At 37.9% G+C, this 20,614-nt stretch overlaps 1 long non-coding RNA gene across 3 annotated transcripts in view; it reads right to left on the bottom strand.

The window, feature by feature from the left end:
- The window catches only part of LOC105473305 (uncharacterized), a 91,529-nt gene that overhangs the window by 52,632 nt on the left and 18,283 nt on the right, over positions 1 to 20,614 (bottom strand). The window contains exon 4 of one of the 3 annotated variants that reach the window (XR_003016168.2): positions 7,636 to 10,395. The exons of the other annotated variants lie outside the window; for them this stretch is intronic. This is a non-coding gene — a long non-coding RNA (uncharacterized lncRNA). Of the gene's footprint in view, positions 1 to 7,635; positions 10,396 to 20,614 lie in introns of those variants that run through there. 3 annotated transcript variants of the gene reach the window in all.

The following is a 20,614-nucleotide window of genomic DNA, read 5'->3' on the forward strand; positions in this document are numbered from 1 at the left end:
CTGAAGTGCCTAAGTAATATTTGTGTCCTTCTTTTCAAAAAGTAAGTATCAGATTAGAGAATGTTTATCTTGTAACTCCAGTGAATAACTCAGAAGCAATACTAATGGGCCAGGTAGGGTGGCTCACACCTGTAACCCCAGCACTTTGGGAAGCCAAGGCAGGAGGATTGCTTGAGGCCAGGAATTTGAGATCAGTCTTGGTAATGTAGGGAGACTTCTGTCTCTACAAAAAAAAAAAAAAAAAAAAATTAAATTAGCTGGGCATGGTGGTGCACAACTATAGTCCCAGCTACCTGAGGGGCTAAGGTGGGAGGATAGCTTGAGGCCAGGAGATTCAGGGTGCTGTGATGTATGATCACGTCACTGCAGTCCAGCCTGAGTAACAGAGCAAAACCCTGTCTCAAAAAAGAGAAAGAAAGAAAGAGAGAGAAAAGAAAGAAAGAAAAAGAAAGAAAGAAAGAAAGAAAGAAAGAAAGAAAGAAAGAAAGAAAGAAAGAAAGAAAGAAAGAAAGAAAGAAAGAAAGAAAGAAAGAAAGAAAGAGAAAGAAAGAGAGAGAGAGAGAGAAAGAAAGGAAGGAAGGAAGGAAGGAGAGAGAAAGGGAGGAAGGGAGGAAGGGAGGAAAGGAGGAAGGGAAGGGAGGCAGGGAGGGAGGCAGGGAGGGAGGGAGGGAGGAAGGAAGGAAGGAAGGAAGGAAGGAAGAAAGGAAGGAAGGAAGGAAGGAAGGAAGTTAGGAAGGGGAATTTGCTCAAGATACAGCCTTGGTGTTGTGTAATGAAAAGACTCTAGGTGATGAATGGTTTACAGAAATAAATGATCCAAAGTTTAACCAAAGGGTCATCAGAAACAAAAAAAAGGGTGGGGTGGGGGAAGAAATAAAACTGCAGAAGTTAGAGGTAATGTTGTTTTGAGAGGTATATTTCAGAAATAACCAAATATGCAAAATGCATTATGAAGTCATTTCAAAAGATTTCAAGCTTGGTTCTTTGAAAATAATACACAGCCTTGTGTATTATTTTGTGTTTACTTTCACTAAAGTAAACAAAATGTGTTTACCTTGTAAAACTTTATTAATCTGTTTAATGATGTAGGCACTTTTCCATATGTATGTTATACTTAAAATTTAAATGCTTACTTTAAAAATGCACACCCTCTAACACATTTAATATGCACCTGAGATGATAATTCTAAACTATCAATACAATAAAACCCCACTATTCCTTATCTTTTTCTCAACATACATCTCTTTAATTCATAAAAACAAGCTCATTCATTCATAGCAAGAACTGACCTTTTCTGTTAATGATCCATATTGTGTCTGCATGTGTTAGAAGTTCAATGACAATAAGAATTATAAAGACAAGACCTCTGTCACTTTCAAACAGTATGCTCTAATAAGTCCTGGAAACTCTATTTAATGTTTACACATACTTTACTAGACACCCAGTATGAAGTTGAAGATATATTAGAGCTTAATCTGTAAAGATACGGACCTTGGCCTTTCAGATATGCTATTGTACAATGACTCCTACTGATGTTACACACTGTGCGTGTGTGTGTGTGTGACAGAGAGAGAGAAAGAGGTCTCTCTCTCTGGCTTTTTTTTTCCCAATGAGTCAGTGGTGTTGGGTCAATAAAATTAACATTCCTATTTTACTCATTCTGTGGAAACAAGTTCACGTGCCAATGGGTGTGCATGCTGATACTGGGGAGGCCTTCACCTCCCCCAAAATGCATATTGTATTAATTTTCCAAATAAATATTTAACAAATATTCAATGATAGTCAGTCTTTTCCTCTCTTCTTTTTATAGAAAAGGGGTCTCATTATGTTGCCCAGGCTGACCTTGAATTCCTGGGCTCAAGCAATCCTCCTGACACATGTAACACCAAGCCTGGTTATTTCCTCACTTACATTTTACAATAGCATGAGATTATCTACACCTGGCATTCAGCATTTTATATGCCAGAGAAAGACAGATGAGAATACTGCAATTTGGGGTTAAAATGAAGGGTCACAAACTGATAGATCACAGAGCAAATCATATCCAGCAGGTATATTTTGTTTGAAAAACACAACGTTTTTAAAAAATTACTTAATTCCCAGAATTAAATGATTTAAAGGTTGTATTTTTAAAAGATCTAGATTTGGGCCAGGCGTGGTGGGTCATGCCTGTAATCCCAACACTTTGGGAGGCTCAGGCAGGCAGATCAGTTGAAGTCAGGAGTTTGAGACCAGCCTGGCCAATATGGTGAAACCCTGTCTCTACTAAAAATACAAAAATGAGTCGGGTGTAGTGGTGGGCACCTGTAGTCCCAGCTACTGGGGTGGCTGAGGCAGAAGAATTGCTTGAACCTGGGAGGCGGAGGTTGCAGTCAGCAGAGATCGCATCACTGCATTCCAACCTGGGAGATAGAGTGAGACTGTCTCAAAAGAAAAAAAAGAAAAAGTCTAGATTTGGAGTTTCTTTTGACAATCAAAAGATCTAAAAATGTTATACTTGTATCACTATATGGAGTCCTGAGCTGAGTCCAGCTACCTCCTCTAGGCTAAATGTAAACTCTTCGGTTCAAGAATTGTCTCCATGCAATGCACAGCCTGCTTCATCATTTATATTACCTGCCTGACTCCTAAAGACATTTCAGGTTTTAATCCCTGGTTTTCATAGAAAGTATAATTTAATTATCTGGTGAATTCTTTAATTAAAATTTTATTTTCCCCTACTATTATGGAGTATATTGATATTTTAACCAAAGTATTCTCTTTAATGCTTTTAAAATGAACATTTGAAGTGCTGTATGACCCCTTAAACAAAAAGAAAACAAAATGCTTTTTATTGGTTGTTTTTATACTAGAAAATCAAGTTTAAATAATCAATGTATTATCAACTGCTTTTTAAAAATATATTTTTGTAAGTTCAAATTTCCATATAGTTATTCATCCCTGTATTAGAAAAACAGACTTAATGATAGGTGACAAATGACATTATGCTCATATACAAAGCATGGCATATTTCCATGAATACAGCCCAAGATCGAGGTACCCGGATATCAATTTATGAATGCATTTATGTGTGTATAGATATCCTACCTTTTTTTATAATTTAAAAGTGATATTTTTAAAAAAGCAATCTTTTGGGTTTTCCCTTGAAACATGTAGGAAGGTTTCCTGGTGTTAAAAGATGGGGAAATACAAAGAAAACTTTCTCTTTTTTCACTGGCATTCAGTACTATCATTACATCCACTATAAACTTTTCCTATTTATTCAAACATTACACATAGGGAAAAACTGGGCATATGAGTATTCCACTCTATGTTCATCTTTTATGATAACTTCACACTCGAAAACTTTATAAAACAATCTGCTGAGAACAGATATTATGCTCAAGTTCTACCTTGAGGAAATTCCCTACGGCTTAGTTAGAAACAAGATCTTGCATGGAAACTTTGAGGCATCCATAGCTAATGTTAGTGGATTCCACCTACTATATTTAAGAGTGAGGCATTTAATTTTTGTCTCCTTATAAGGATGCAAGAGATTAACCTCTAATTTTTTAATATGGTCAAGATTTATTTAATGTGCATAGGAGAGCTACATGCTTATATGCTGATATATTTTTGCCAAATGAAACATTTTACTAGTTATATAACATAAAAATTATCATAGTCATACAAATTATACCTTACAAACTTTCCTTGAGAAATTATGTTCTTTCTTTAAAAAGGCAAATTTACCTTAAAAATGGAAAAAAAAATCTTCATACCAATGAAAGCTTTGGGAAAGAATTTGAGAAATTTACCATTTATTATCTACTACCTCCTACAAAGATGGTGCTGCCACCCACCTTCAGTAGCTTTCACCCCTGAAGAGGGATGAATGTGTAATGATCCACAATCCTTCACCCATCCCTCATTCCATCTGTATTTGATATCTTGGATTGTGAGGCGGGATGTAGATTGTAGTCAGAGAATGAAAATATTCATCCATTCTCAGTAGGGAATTCAATCTGTGACTTAGAATTCTAACCAGCTGAGTCAACAGGCTAAGATAATGCTGTTTATGTAGACAGTGTATAGTTTAATTTTCCTTTCAAGCTAGATTATCCCAGCTCGCCTATCATCTCTCCCACCATTTTTCAATGCTCTTGATTAGCCATTCTTTCTCAATATAAAATAGAAAAAAAAATCTTATTTTTATATTTTCAGAGTCTGAAGCTTGGTGTCTTCAACCACATCCGGAGCTGTTCTTTTCTACAAATACATATGTTAATTTTGCCTCCTCACCATTGGTTAGTATGGTTCATCCACTCTTATGTACAGACCCTTACCTAGGAAAACCCAGAAGTAGAGAAAGCAGATTATCAGAAGTGCCTGTTATGGCTTGTTGTGTGAACTCTGTTCTCCCTACATACCATATTACTACTCTAAGGATAGAGATTTTTTATATTATTTCTTTACGGATCATAGTACGAAGAACACACTTAAACATGCTTGCTGACTTAATAAAGGAATATAGGGAATCTCATGGCATAGAGGTAGTTCGAAAATGTTAGCGTGCAAAAGAAATCACCTAGAGGGTTTTCAAAACAAATTTCTGGTCTCCAACCCTAGTTTCTGATTCAGAAAGTTGGTTGATGCCCAAAAATTTGCACGTTTAACTAGTCCCCAGATGATGCTGATGCTGTAAATCCAGGAACTACACACTGAGAACTACTAGCTTAGACTAAAATGGTGAGTTCTTGTTAAGACTATAAGGCGATCTATTCACATATGCAGTAAACATGTTTCTCTACCTTTAGCCTAGTTCTTGTACCCATATATAAAAGATAGAAATGCTACCTAAGATTTAACATGAATATAGCAAGACTATAAAATTAATTGGTTTCTTCAAACTGTATAAGAAAATCTACTTAGTTATCATTTAATAGCAATTATCCTGCTAACTAGTGGGAGAGGAAAATGATAGTTTAAAGAAAGGGAAACTGGAGGGTGTTTCTGGGAAAAACAAGGGTGGAGTTGCCAGTGGCAAAAACAGGGCAGTTTTGCACAGAAGCTTTGCTGCCTGGCAGCTGTAAAAGTATGAGCCTGAATTTTCTCTTTTCTCAAAAACAAGACGCAGCTGCTCTACCATCTCCCTGACTTTCTCTCCTCCAAACCAAAGAGAACCCTTAGTTTAAGCTCTCTTCATTTTGTAGGAAAGGAAGAAAGCATATGCTTCTTTGCTATTTCGCCTAAGCTTAAATGCAATTTAAGAAAGGTGATTTTTAATGTCATTTACTAAGTTCAAAATGCCATAGCAATGTAACAGCATCAATGAGAAGTGATCCAGTTAGAAGTCCAAAGAACATTTTAAAAATCAATGTTAGAGATTAAATTACTTTCATGACAAAGAAGGCAAGTGCACATCCAATGAGAATTTAATGTAGCAAGCAGCTAATAGGGATCAGTGGAATCAAGCAATCAAAATGCCCGTATTTAGACAAGAACAATTTCTTCTTCTATTTAGAAAAGAAGGACATCAGTTCTAGGTACAGCTCAATGTTTCTCAAGTTTACATTGCTTTTTTATGTTGAAATTGGAATTGTTTTTCTGTATAAGAATACTCCTTTACAGTTGGACATAATGCCCAGACCAGCAGTAGCAGCAGCGGCAACAGCAGCAGCAGCATATTATCTTTATGAAAGAATAAGGCTCACAGTAAAAGCTGAGGGAAGCAACACCTGTGTGTCTACCTTCAAAGCTAAAAGATCCTTCAGGCTTCATTGATTAAACTCTTTGCTAGCTACAAACAAACAAACAAACAAAAAACTGCTTTTTGGGAATTTGAAGTTTCCTCCTGGTGTCATTTAGCTGGTTCCTTTTTTATCCTTCTTTTTCCTGTAAACTGGGAATTGGGTCTAAGAGCTTGATTAGATTTAGAGTAAGCATGTTGGGGATACTTCACAGATACTTCACACGGATGCTATGATCGCATGATCACACTGGGAGTCACATTGTTTCAACTTGTCTGTCAGTAACACTAGGTTTGATCACTTTGTTAAGTGATCAGTATCTCCACTCTAAAGGCAAAGTTTTTTCCCCTTTGCAATTAACAGGTAATGCGAGCTGATACTTGGACACACTATGTGAGTATCTTCTTCCCCATCAGCTTCTCACCTAATGATTTTGGCTTTTTTGCCTGAATCAATATTTCATTAGAGGTTCCAAAATGATGATTTTTCTAATTCTATTATTTCTTCAATATTAAAAAGCTGACATTCTTTTGTAAAAAAGAGGTTTCACACATTAACTGGTTTCAACAGTTCTTTAAAAAAATGACATGGTAAATAATTTCTTGCCTATTTTCCGAATAAGATGCTGATATAAATGTCTCCTCCACTTGTAGCAAATGACTCTCTCTCTCTCTCTCTCCTCAGAACTCATGGATTTTTATTTATTCAATGTTTTATAATCATTTAGTTATTCTTTAGAGATGCTTAATTTGTTCCAAATTTGGTCAATGGAAGCTGCTTCAAGCCAGTTCCTTTGTTTGAGGACTTCCTTGCTTTCTGGCACAAGACACTGCAGGCTCTATTTTTACCTAACTGCCTCAGACTTTGAATTAGCCATTTCTTTAAGGGAACCTAGTTCCTTCAGAGATATTTCCAATTCAAACTCAACATTACATGATTTTTTTTGTAAGTTCTTCGATTTCATACTTATGTGTTATCCTTTTCTTACACTGAAAATCTTGTCTCCTTAAATATTTATGTATTTTTCCCAAAAATATGCAATAATGGTTTAAAAATTATAATAGTAATATTATACTAACAATAAAAATCAGAGAGATGCTTAAGGTTTTTTTTCTTTGTTTCTTTTTTGTTTGTTTTGAGACGGAGTTTCGCTCTTGTTGCCCAGGCTGGAGTGCAATGGCGAGATCTCAGCTCACCGCAACCTCCACCTCCCGGGTTCAAGAGATTCTCCTACCTCAGCCTCCGGAGTAGCTGGGATTACAGGCATGCGCCACCATGCCAGGCTAATTTTGTATTTTTAGTAGAGATGGGGTTTCCCCATGTTGGTCAGACTGGTCTTGAACTCCCGACCTCAGGTGATCCGCCCACCCTGGCCTCCCAAAGTGCTGGGATTACAGGTGTAAGCCACCACACTTGGCCTTTACTCCTTAGATTATATTTCATTATATCTCAGTAGGATGCACAGAGTATTACATCTACTGGAAATTTTTTTTTTCTGTGTGTGTGGTTATGTTTGCAATTTGACATATAGCAAGACTTATTTGTTTATCTTTTCAGTTTTAGAGACTCTTGGTTTGAAATTAATCTTTTCTTATTTAATATGTAAAATACTTACTTGATTCAAACCAAAACTATATAAAAAGGCATACATTGATTTTTTTTTTTTTTTTTTTTTTTTTTTGGAGACAGAGTCTCCCTCTGTCACCCAGGCTGGAGTGCAATGGCATGATCTCAACTTACTGCAACCTCTACCTTCTGGGTTCAAGATATTCTCCTGCCTCGACCTGCTACTGGTCTATTCTGGGAACATGGTCCCATTTCTTTCACACAAATGATTTGGCTCCTGGCTACTTCATCAACTAGCACTACATAAATGGGCACATATTTTCAGGCTTTTGAGAAATAAATATATTTATGGTTGCATCTATAGAATCCATTTAACTAGACATTTTCACATATTTTCTTAAAAATGAATAAAAGTTAATCAAGCTTTCCATAAAATATAAGATACTACTTCTCTCTTTATTATAAATTGCATGCTTGGAATGGTGACTGTGAATCACTGAATGTCATTTAGATCATTTGGACAATAGCAAATTCAGTCATTCAAAACTCAGCATCCTGATTATAAATCAGGTTTCCATCAAGCTACACATACACAGAGAGTTTGTTTACATTATACAGTGGATGCCTCTAGGTTTGTCTCCTCAATCTTTTGTGTTTCTTTTCATAACAGCACACTGAATTTCCCTTCTTGTATTGTCAGTCCATGTACCTCCACCCAATTATCAGTTCCAGGGATGGACAAATTACCTAGAACTGGCCAGAGTACAGCATTCTCCTGTTTACCACAATCTGTTTGGGAGTAGGCATGTGACCCAAGCCAGGCCAGTGAGATTGAAAGTATTCACGGAGTACCCAGTCCAACAGGACACTTATTGGACATCCACCATGACATAACATCATCACATTTTAGAATACTAAGAAAAAGAAAAGATTCCGGAGGAAAATATCTGATCAGAAACAAAGAATCAAGAAACAGAATGGCTTTGGACCTCTTAGCAAACTGAAAGCTAAAAGACATTGTGGCAGTGCCTTCAAAATTCTAAAGAAAATTACTTTTAACATAGAATGATACACCATGCCACAAATTGTGACGGATGAATAAAGATGTTTTAAATAGGCAAGGTCTCAAAACTTTACCTTTAGTTCACTCTTTCTCAGGAAGCTATGAGAAAATTTGATCCTTCAAAATGAGGGAATAAACTGAAAAATAAAAAGCCATAGGATATAAGGAACAGATCTCTAGGATGCTAACACACAAGAAAGAACCCTAGGATGACAGCTGTGTCCCTGCTGGCAACCAGTTCAGATTCGAGCAAGTCAGAAGGCTCCAGGAAGATGAAAATGAAAAAAACACTTGATTCATCAGAAGGTATCAATAAATTGAAAGTGATAGAACACTTCATCTAAAAGTATTGAGATATGTGGGTAACTAGGAGAGAATTAGGCGTTAATAAAAAGAATATGCCAGTTTGAACCACATAATGCCAATATTCAATAATTTTGTCCTATAAAACTATTAATTTCATACTGTCCAATTTAGTAGACAGTTAAGGAATCAAAACAACCATAAAAATTATCTTCAGGGAAAAAAATGTGTAGAAAAGGAAATACAATGTTAGGTACTAAGTACAGCTCAGTTGGTTATTAGCATTTTCATTGTCATAATAGTATAGACACTGACCATTGATCTAATAAAAATAAAAGCATATTGCTAGACTGAGTGCTCAGAAGGAATTTGTGTATAGTAAATATGGGGAAGATAAAAACAGGGCTGAATTTTTATCTTTAAAAGTGGCAAATCAATAAATAAAGCTTAAGTCAGAAAAAAATCAGGAAGTAGCAAATAAATGTGTTATTAAGATATAAATCTTGATACCCAAAGAATTAGCTGAAAGAATTTAAAGTAGTTACTTCCAGGCTGGCAATTGTAATAATTCAAGCAAGAGATAATGCATAAAGGTCCTAAAACAATAGCAAAGAGGGTGGAGAAAAAAGAATGACAGACATTAAGAGGATTGTACAGATAGCTGCTGGTGATTAGTTAGAACCTCAGATTTCTGGCTTGGGCCATCAGACAGATGATGCTGTTATTCACCGAGTCAGGTAAAATAACATGAACAAATATAAGGTAAGGAAGTACAACATTGAACATGTTACACTTGAGGTACATGGAGGACAAGATGACGAGAATACAAAAAAGTATTTGAATATGTGGGTCTGGAGCTCAGGAGTAAGCCATAATTTGTAGTAACAGATGTGACTCCACATAATTCGGAGTAACAGATGTGAAACCACTGTGGCTGGCTCGAGGGTAGGAAGAAACCCAATCTTATTGACACATGTATCTCCAGCATCTACCACAAATAACGCCTGGAATATTCATTCATGCATGCATTTATTCAAAAAGGCACCACCAGTATATCTCAGGTTTAGTTCTAGGCACTGATATTTGGTAGATGCTCAAGAAACATTTGCTAAATATGTTATAAAAACCACAGATTAGACGAAATTGCCCAGAGACTGTAGAATAAGAAAGAGCTGAGATCACAGTTCTAGGCAAACCAATGTGAAGGGGCAGGCCATATAAGAAAAATAAACAAAGGAAAATGAAAAGGTCATGTCAGAAACAGAGCAAGAAAACCAAAAGTGGATCATAACAAGAAAGACCAGGAAGGAAACAGCTTCAAGAAGCATAGAATCGTCAATACCCAGAGAGGTTTAGTAAGATACGATTGACTTGTCAATAGGGAGCTCATTGGTGATCACATCAGTTCAAGTTTCAGTGCCAGAGAGCTTATTGCAGTGGAGGGGAAAAGAGAGGTAAGGAAATTAAAACCAGAGAAATAGGTGTCATTTACTAAGAATACAATTTAGGAAGAAAGGGAGGGAGGGTGAGAGAACTGAGATTTAGAAATTGCATTTCAGACACTGTGGAACATCCAGGTTCACATTTCTGGTAGGCATCATTTGGAAGTCAATCTTCTGTAGGTGGTAGCAAAAACCACAGAAGTGGATGCAAAACGTGAAGCAGGACATGTGAAGCAGTGATCGTCAACTGGTCAGGAAGATTCTCTTCTGCTATCTCTGGGATACATTTTCCCTGCCCAGGTGAACATGACGGTCATAGAGAACCAAAAACAAAAAGGGAGAGAGAAAAACTGTTAGATCCAAGAACAGTAGTCCTCAAACTGCATTGTACAAGTGAATCACGTAGAGAATCTTATTAAAATGCTTATTCTGATTCATTAGGTATGGGTAGAATCTGGGACTCTGCATTCTAATGCACCCCCATGCAATACAATCTTGCTGGTTCTGGGACCACACTGAGTAGCAAGGGCCTAGAAGTCAGGAAAACCTTATTAGATAGGACCTTTTTTTCCTTTGTGATTCCAAGTTTGTAAACAGACACTCAAGTTTAAGCAATAATGATGATAATCATCATCATAATAATGATAACCATTTGTGATCTTAAGTGACTGAAAAGACCAATTTAATAATTGGCTCCTAGGACAGCTGGATCTTTCCAGGTACTCAAATGATATTGTAAGAATTTAGTTTATCTCTATTTTCTGACTCTGCTCTTCAGTCAGGCAGGCTTATTCCTTACAGTGACACCTGGCAACACTACATATACATTACCCAAACTTCAGGTACAGCAGAACTGTGCCATTTTCTTTCCCTGTAGTTGTAATAAAAGACTCAGAAAATAGTCTTGTTGCTCTTCCTTAGTCCAATTACTATAACTAGGAAGTAGAAAACTCTGATTGGACAGACTGAAATCATCTGCCCAATTCTGGAGTTATGGAGTGAGCTTAATACCACCCTATGGTGCTAAGCAGACAAAAGAAAAAATTAAAAAATTAAATAGATGTAGAGATATAAGATGGATGAATTGACCTAGCATCATTTCCTCTCTCTTTGGTGACACTGCTCCCATGTGTAGTCCATGTGTTTTGGGGAGTATTAAAAGGCTATCTCTCTTCACTATTTGAGCCAATAATCACTCCTTGAGATGTAAATGGAAGTCAAAAGAAAACAACAAAGGACATAATAGAAAAGTAAAAGGTAAATCTAGAAAGAGCAGTATATTGAAAGCTAGAGTAAAAGATACTTTCAAGAAGAAAGGCATATTTAACCATATTAAATGATACAGAGAGGATAAGTAAGAGTAGTACTGAAGAGACAACATTGAATTTGACAAGAAAGCATTGATGAAGTTTGTCAAAGAAGTTTTAGTGAAGTATGGAAGAAGTATCCAAATAGTAGTCAGCATTGAAATAAATGGTAAATTCTTCTGTCAGGGAGCTTGATAGAGAGTAGAAAGACAGGGTTATTAAAGTAAGAAATGGCTGGGCACGGTGGCTCATGCCTGTAATCCCAGCACTTTGGGAGGCCAAGGCGGGCAGATCACCTAAGGTCAGGAGTTCAAGACAAGCCTGGCCAACATGGTGAAACCCTGTCTCTACTAAAAATACAAAAATTAGCCAGGCGTGGTGTCAGGCACCTGTAATCCCAGCTACTCGGGAGGCTGAGGCAGGAGAATAACTTGAACCCAGGAGGCAGAGGTTGCAGTGAGCTGAGATTGCGCCATTGCACTCCAGCCTGGGGGACAAGAGCAAGACAAAAAAAAAAAAAATGAAAGAGAGACAGAGAGGAAGGAAGGAAGGAAGGAAAGAAGGAAGGAAGGAAGGAAGGAAGGAAGGAAGGAAGGAAGGGAGGGAGGGAGGGAGGGCGGGCGGGCGGGCTGGGTACAGTGCCTCATGGCTGTAATCCCAGCACTTTGGGAGGCTGAGGTGGGTGGATCACCTGAGGTCAGGAGTTCAAGACCAGTCTGGCCAACATGGTGAAACCCCATCTCTACTAAAAACACAAAATTAGCCAGATGTGGTGGGGCATGCCTGTGATCCCAGCTACTTGGAAGGCTGAGGCAAGAGAATCACTTGAACATGGGAGGTAGAGGGTGCAGTGAGCTGAGATTGCACCATTGCACTCCAGCCTGGGCAACAAGAGCAAAACTCCATCTGAAAATAAATAAATTTAAAAAAATAAAGTAAAAAATGAGGTGGAGGTTTTGTGTTACTTTTTAAAGATGGGAGACATTTGAGGACATCTGAATGCAAAGAAGAAGCCAAAGGGAAAGGATGAAAATACAAAAAAGGAGAAAATCATTGACGCAGTAAATTCTTCCAAGGAGCAAGAATTCATGTAATCCAGAGCACTGGAAGCACTGGAAGATGTGTCTAAACTTTAAACTTGTGGCCAGAATATCTTCATAGAAAACACTGGGGGTGGGGGGATGGAATGGGGAAGGAGAGCAGGAAATTGAGGTTGTTCATACGAAAGAAACAATTTGCTCTATGAACAAGGAAGAAAGGTGGTTTGCTAAAGAGGAAGAGGACAAGGGGCACAGGAAGAAATACAAAAAAAAGTACTGAGCTATATGAAGAATTATGAATTTTGGAATCGTTAGTGAAGGGGAGAGAAGCAGCAGCTAGACCAGCACATCAAATCAGAATCTCAAAATCATCATGGGTGCAGCCATATGGTAATGGCACCAATCCCAGTAGTTTCTCTTTTCCAACCCCGTTCTCCCTTTTACCCAGGAATAATTATGCCTCTATGTTCTGTCTCCTTCAGTACTATACTCCTACTGCTCTTATAGCATTTTTCAATCTTTTATTATAGATATCTAGTCTATTTATACTTACACACTGAATTCTTGGAAAGCAAGAACTCTGTCTTATACATCTTTTTACTCCCAGCACCTGGCATAGGGCCTGGCACATAGTAGGCATGCAATCGATGTATGTTGGATTGAATTGAGTACATAAATAAAATGATTAATTTTCCTGCAGATTGGTATCTGATAAACAAGCTCATTAAATGCATGTTATTATGGGAGAACAAAAATGTGTTTTGGGGGAACCACTGAGGTTTAACATGCAAAAATTTATGAGCCCAATGTCATTAAAAGCAATAAGCTTTAAAAAGCAAGCATCTAGAGTTATAGATTACTCAGATCGTATTTATGGAGAGGTAAGATTAAAAGAGAAAAGCTCTTAAGAAGAAAGTTGCCATGTTGTTGCTTTCTAATATAGGTAGCTGTATTTCCTCATGAGATAATCATCAGATTCTGTTAGATTGTCCATTTCTTGTGTAATGCCAAAGTTAACTGGGCAAACAAGTTTAAAAAATAAAAATCATTTCACACTAGAATTGTAGAGCTGTAATAATTCAAAATGTTTGCTTTACTTCTCATGGCCCATCTAAAAACACTTAAAGCTCTATGTGAACGATCAGCTCCTCTGTTAAAATTTTCAACTTTTCTATTAACTCAAGGAAAGGAAACTGAGAGTATACATTGTTTTTATCTGCACCTCACAGGGTGGCCACTAATGTTTAGTCTGGGTATAATAGATGATATGATATAATGAAAAGGACTGATCCAAATTTAATGGTTTGGGCTGGGGCAGTGGCTCACGCCTGTAACCCCAACACTTTGGGAGGCCGAGGCAGGTGTATCAGTTGAGGTCAGGAGTTCGGGACCAGCCTGGCCAACATGGTGAAACCCCTTCTCTACTAAAAATACAAAAATTAGCTGGGAGTGGTGGTGCACACATGTAATCCAGCTACTTGGGAGGCTGAGGCAGGAGAATCGCTTGAACCTGGGAGGCAGAGGTTGCAGTAAGCAGAGATTGTGCCACTGCACTCCAGTCTGGGCAACAGAGAGAGACTCTGTCTCGAAAAAAAAAAAAAAAGAAAAAAGAAAAGAATGTTTTTTTAATAAAATTTAAGTGAAGTTTTCAAGGAGATTATCTGGCACTAAAAAAAGGAAACAAAACAAAACAGAATACTCTAAGGAGGAAATGTCTTCTGGAAGGGCACCAAACTGTCAAAGTAAAGAGGAGGTGCTTATTGCTTTTAAAGTCACTGATGAGGCCACATTTGCTAGTGGTGGGATTTCCCAGTATAAAATATCAGCAGCAGGGGCTCTCTGTGATTCTCTCTTTCAGGCCATCAGAGCACTAAGAGTGGGGCTGACCCACAATGGCAGAGGCTGAATCAGCTGGTCCACCCTCTCTCACACACACATTTTTGTTCCATGCAACCAGAATAAGATCTAAAATCTGGGTTTGAATGTAACATGGTGCTTTGGCCAGGTCATTTAAACCCAACTAGACCAACGTAATGACTGCTCCCCTAAAACTATCCTATTTCTCTGCATTGAGGTTTGGAGTCAAGGGCTAACTTTGCTTTGCTTTGCCATTGTTTCTTTTGCAAATTTCTGCCACGGGCACTTCTTGGAGGGGTGTTGAAGAAAGATCTGGGTATTTGTGTCCTGGCCAAAACACTCTCACTATAACAAAATTTTAACAAATAATGATGAAAAAAAGAAAAAAAAATTGGAATGCATTTTCCTAGGCATTGGTTTTGGCTATGTAATATTACTAGTGTTATCTCTTCATAGGTTTATTTCCTTCACTACACTATTAGTTTTTTAAAGACAAGGATTGTTTGGGGTCTACTTTATATTCCTAAGGTATAACACAGAACCAGGCACATAGTTAGCTCTCAAATGTTTGGTGAGAGGGACTATTTGTCCAGTGCCAGTTGTATAATTAGAATTTCTTTCATTCTTCCAGAGTTGGGAACAAAGCTGCAGTGACTAGCTGCTATTTTGAGATGCTGACTATCACGGAAATTTTCCCGACCTGTTTTGTTGGGATAGCCCAGCCACATGAGTTCTAGTCAATGTAAAAACTGTATCTTTTGTAAAACCTTGGAGCAGTGAGTGTGAGGCAATGCAAGGAATACCAAATTGGAAGTGTTCTAATCTTGGCTCTGCTACTTATCTACTCACTGTGAGAAAGCCACTTCATCTCTCAGGACCTTTAATTTCCTCCTCTGTCTATTGAAGGGTTTGTATTAAATTATTCCTAAATTCTCTCCCAGCATTAACATCCAGATTAAATTTGTTTTTGTATTCCCAACAGTGTTGAACTCATAACATGTGCTCAATATTTATTAGTTGAATTAGATTGAACTTGCCCCAGGATCTCTAATATATTGCTATACAATGTTTCACTTCAAACTGAACACTGCTTTCTATGTGAGGTTTAAAATTAAAATTTAAATGGTCTCAAGGAAAAGATAGTTTTTTCCCATTTTTCTTTTATCCAGCTTATATAAAAACATACACAGTGAGAAAATCACATTAAGTCGACCTATACTTTAAAGAATCTGGGTTGATAAATTTTACCTTTAATTGCGAGTAAAAGATTCTCTAAGAGAATGAGATTTCAGAGGGAAAAGGGGTTTGACTTTTCTGTTTTGTTTTGTTTTCTTAGACAGGGTCTTACTCTGTCACCTAGTCTGGAGTTCAGTGGTGTAATCTGGGCTCACTGTAACCTCAAACTCACAGGATCAAGGGATCCTCCCACCTCAGCCTCCCAAGTAGCTTGGACTACAGACATGTGCTAACATACTCCCCTAATTAAAAGAATTTTTTTTTTTGGGTAAAGATAGGGGTCTCACTATGCTGCCCAGGCTGGTCTTGAACTCCTGAGCTCAAGCAATCTTCCTACGTCAGCCTCCCAAAATGCTGAGATTACAAGTGTGAGCCATCACACCTGGCCAAAAGAGGATTTTAAATTATTTGTGCAGGTTGTGCAGATATCTCAAAAAGTTTTAGTTGCACATGATAACTTACTTGCAACTGGTAAGTTAAAAACAAAAACAAAAACAAAAACAAAACAGTGTTAGGCTGGGCACAGTAGCTCACGCCTATAATCCCAGCACTTTGGGAGGCCCAGGCGGGCAGATCAAGAGGTCAGGAGATTGAGACCATCCTGGCTAACGCGGTGAAACCCCATCTCTACTAAAAATACAAAAACTTAGCTGGGCATGGTGGCACGTGCCTGTAGTCCCAGCTACTCGGGCGGTTGAGGCAGGAGAATCACTTGAACCTGGGAGGCGGAGCTTGCACTGCACCTCCAGGCTGGGCGACAGAGTGAGACTCTGTCTCAAAACAAAACAAAACAAAACAAAACAAACAAACAAAAAAAAGTGTTACTTATATGACAAAATGTATTCCCCAACTAATTTATAGAATTTTAGATTATTTATAGTTATTAGATGAATTTAAAAGAAATGCAACTATCGGCCAGGCTCACACCTGTAATCCCAGCACTTTGGGAGGCTGAGGTGGGAGGATCATGAGGTCAGAAGATGGAGACCATCCTGGCTAACATGGTGAAACCTCGACTCACAAGAAATTAGCCAGACGTGGTGGCAGGCGCCTGTAGTCCCAACTACACGGGAGGCTGAGGCAGGAGAATGGTGTGAACCTGGGAGGTGGAGCTTGTAGTGAGCTGAGATTGCACCACTGCACTCCAGCCTGGGTGACAGAGTGAGATTCCATCTCAAAAAAAAAAAAAAAAAAGGAGGGAGGGAGGAAGGAAGGAAGGAAGGAAGGAAGGAAGGAAGGAAGGAAGGAAGGAAAGAAAGAAAACTATCCTTACTTTTTAAAAAAAAACTGTAATTCATACTTTTCAATGATTATCTTCCTTTTAACAAGCAATAAAATTAGTGTAGCTTTATGTAGTCATTTGAATACACTCAAAAGTATACAAAACTCTATCTGAATATGAAATAAAGTCTAATGGTCATTGTTAATATGTCACGATTGAAAACTCCAGTATCTTCACAGCATTAATGAGCACCTGCTAGGAGTAGGGCATCATTAGGAATGCTAGGAAGTAGGACAGGTATTTGTTACCTGCTTACCATTGACAAGCACCTTGGATTATCTCACTTAACCCTCTCAACAACTCTGAGATTATTATCTCTGTTTTTAAAATGTTTAAGTCATTGGTAAGGGACACTATTAATGTATGACACTGCTGCTAATATCAACCGCAAGAACAACTGTGGTTTGTTATTTCCCCACAGTAAATATTGCTATCAATATTTGATAGTTAAGTGTGTGTGTGTGTGTATATATATATATATTTTGTTTGTTTGTTTGTTTGTTGGCTGGTTTGTTTTGAAACGGGGTCTCACTCTGTCACCCAGGCAGGAATGCAAGGGCAGAATCTCGGCTCACTGCAACCTCTGCACCCTGAACTCAAGCAATCTTCCCTCTTCAATCTGCTAAGTAACTAGGACCACAGATGTGTGCCACCATGCCCAGCTAAGTTTTTGTATTTTTGGTAGAGACAGGGTTTCACCATGTTGCCCAGGCTGGTCTTGAACTGAGTTCAAGTGATCTGCCTGCCTAGGCCTCCCAAAGTGCTGGGATTACAAGTTAACAGTGTATTGGGTCTCTCCAAAACTTTAGACCACAAATATTCCCTCTGAATAAGCATCTCAAAATATTTGTCAGTGAAGCTATTATAAAGACTTTAAAAATATACTTTTACAGACCAGGTATAGTGACTAACGCCTGTAATTCCAGCAGTTGGGGTGGCCGAGGCAAGCAAATCATTTAAGCTCAAGAGTTTGAGACCAGCTGGGTACACGGCGAAACTTTGTCTCTACAAAAAACAGAAAAATTAGCCAGGTACAGTGGTGTGCACCTGTAGACCCAGCTACTATATGCAAAAGTGTATATACACACTTTTATAATATACCTTCATATGTCTAAAAGATTAACCATTCTAAATGAGTTAAACAATAGTTGTGTCCCCATTATTAGTCACATAGTTGATGATTATTCAACAAGTATTTATTGACCTCATGCGTGGAGCTTGAACTTCTGTTATGCAATTCTGTTTTGGAAATTTTTTTCTAAAGAAAGGTAAATCAATGATGTTCAACTATGCATTGTTTACAATACAAAACATGTAAATGCCTTAAAATCAACAAAAAATTATTGATTAAAGCACAGTACATGGAATGATATTTATATACTGTAGACCAATATTCATTGACATGGAAAGGTGTCCCTAATATATGGCTAAATGGAAAAGACAGTTATAAAACTGTATGTATAAAGTGATCCCATTTTTGTATTTTAAAAATGTATGCCAAGAGATAAAGAGCAAGATGACAGAATAGGAGATCCCAGCTTATGCCCACCCTCAACACCAAGAGAAATAATAATTTGGCAGTCATCCATGGACAAAAGTGCCTTTAGGAGAACTCTGAGATCCTAGCAGAAGGTTGCAAAGTATTGGTGGAACCCAAGACCAAGAGGGTTGTTTTGAGAAAACAGGCTCACACCCCAGTGGCAGACTCAGTGACCATGGTCCTGGCTGCAGACAAGCAGCAGCCCTGTATCGCTGTGGACTTGGCTCCAGCCCCACTTTTTCACAGTCCTGCCACTAGCCCCTTCCACCAAGGGACCATCAAGGGAGGAGCCACACTCATCTGTGCCCCTGGTAAAAGGCCAGCCAAGCACGGACCTAACTAGACTGTGAAGGAGCCCTGTAACCTAGCTCCAACTCTGCTGTACTGCAGTCCCAGAGCAGTCCTGCCCACTCAGCAACCCATCCAGAACCCAACAGGAGCTCACCCAAGAATCTAGCAGGAGCCACAACCATCTGTAACCCTGGTAGAGTCTTGCCATCTGTGGGTCCACCTGCAGACCAGAAGTGGCCTCCTGACCTGGCTCCAGCCCTGCTTGACCATGGTTACAGAGGCAGTCCCATCCAGTCAAGATTCACACCTGCCTACGTTCCCAGTATCAGGCTCACCAATGGCAGACCTCACTGCAGACTCAGCAGCAATGACATGACACAACTCCACCCTCGGTAAACCATGATCCCAGGAGACAGTCCCATCACTTCAAGGCCACAGCAGAAGGAGGTCTGCCTGTAAAGACTGGAAAAGGTGTTTACTCCTTCAAATTCACAGGCACCAACTCAAGGCTACACAGACCATGAAGAATCAAGCAAACATGATACCAGCAAAGCAAACTAATAAGCTCTAGTAACTGACCCTAAAGAAATGGAGACTTATTAACTGTTTGACAAAGAATTCAAAATAATTTTCTTAAAGAAGCTCAATGAGCTACAAAATAACATAGATAAACAACTAAATGAATTGGGAAAACAATATATGAAAAAAAATAAGAAGCGCAACAAAGAAAATATAAACTATATACAAGAACCTAATAGAAATCCTGGAGCAAAAAGAATGAAAGTTCAATAAAAAGTTTAACAACAGATTTAGTAATGTAGAAGAAAAAGTCCATGAACTCAAAGACTAATTTGAACATATCTAGTTAGAGAAACAAAACGAAAAAAAATGAAAAAAGTGTAGAACTAATAGCGGACACCATCAAGTGAACCAATATATACATTATGGCCTTATCAGAAGGAGAAGAGAAAGAGAAAGAGAGAGAAAGCCTATTTAAAGAAATAATGGCTAAAAACTTCCCAAACCTAGAGAGTGGAATGAACATCCTGATTCATGAAGTCCAAAGATCCCCAAATGGATTGAAGCCAATGAGGTCTACAATGAGACATTATAACTAAATTGTCAAAGGCCAAAGACAAAAACGAAAAAGAATTCTTAAAGCAGCAAGAGAAAAGTGACTAGTCAAACAGAAAAGAACCCAAATAAGACTTCTCAGTAGAAACATTACAGATCAGCAAAGTTCTCAGCAGAAGCATTACAGATCGGGAAAGAGTGGGATTATATGTTAAAAGTGCTGAAACAAACAAACAAACAAACAAAAACCCTGCCAACCAAGAAGATTTTATCTGCCAAAATTGTTTTTTAATAATGAAAGAAAGATAAAGACTTTCCCAGACAAATAAAAACTAAGGGAATTTGTCACCACTAGACCTGCCTTACAAAAAGTGCTAAGGGAAGTTCTTCAAATTGAAATAAAAAGACATTAAACAACAGCATGAAAGCATATGAAAGTATAAATCTCACTATAAAGGTAAACATAACACAAACATACAATATTATAATACTGTAACTGTGGCAATAAAATTACTGTTAACACTTATATATAAATTAGAATACAAAACTAGTCAGAATAACTATAACCACAGAAATTTGCAATGAAAACACAATATAGAAAGAGGCAAAATCTGACATCAGTTACATAGAGTGTGTGAAGGGGAAATAAAATATGCAGTATGTATGTATGTGATTGAAGTTAAGTGGTTATCAGCCTAAAACATATTTCTATAACTAGAAAAGGTTTAATGATTGAAGTTAAGTGGTTATCAGCCTAAAACATATTTCTATAACTAGAAAAGGTTTAATGTAAACTCCATAGTAACCATGAAAAAACCTACAGCAGATAAATAAAAAGGAGAAAAGAATCAAAGCATACCACCACAAAAACGTTGCCAAACCAC

Source organism: Macaca nemestrina, chromosome 10, assembly GCF_043159975.1.
Source record: "Macaca nemestrina isolate mMacNem1 chromosome 10, mMacNem.hap1, whole genome shotgun sequence".
NCBI lineage: Eukaryota > Metazoa > Chordata > Mammalia > Primates > Cercopithecidae > Macaca > Macaca nemestrina.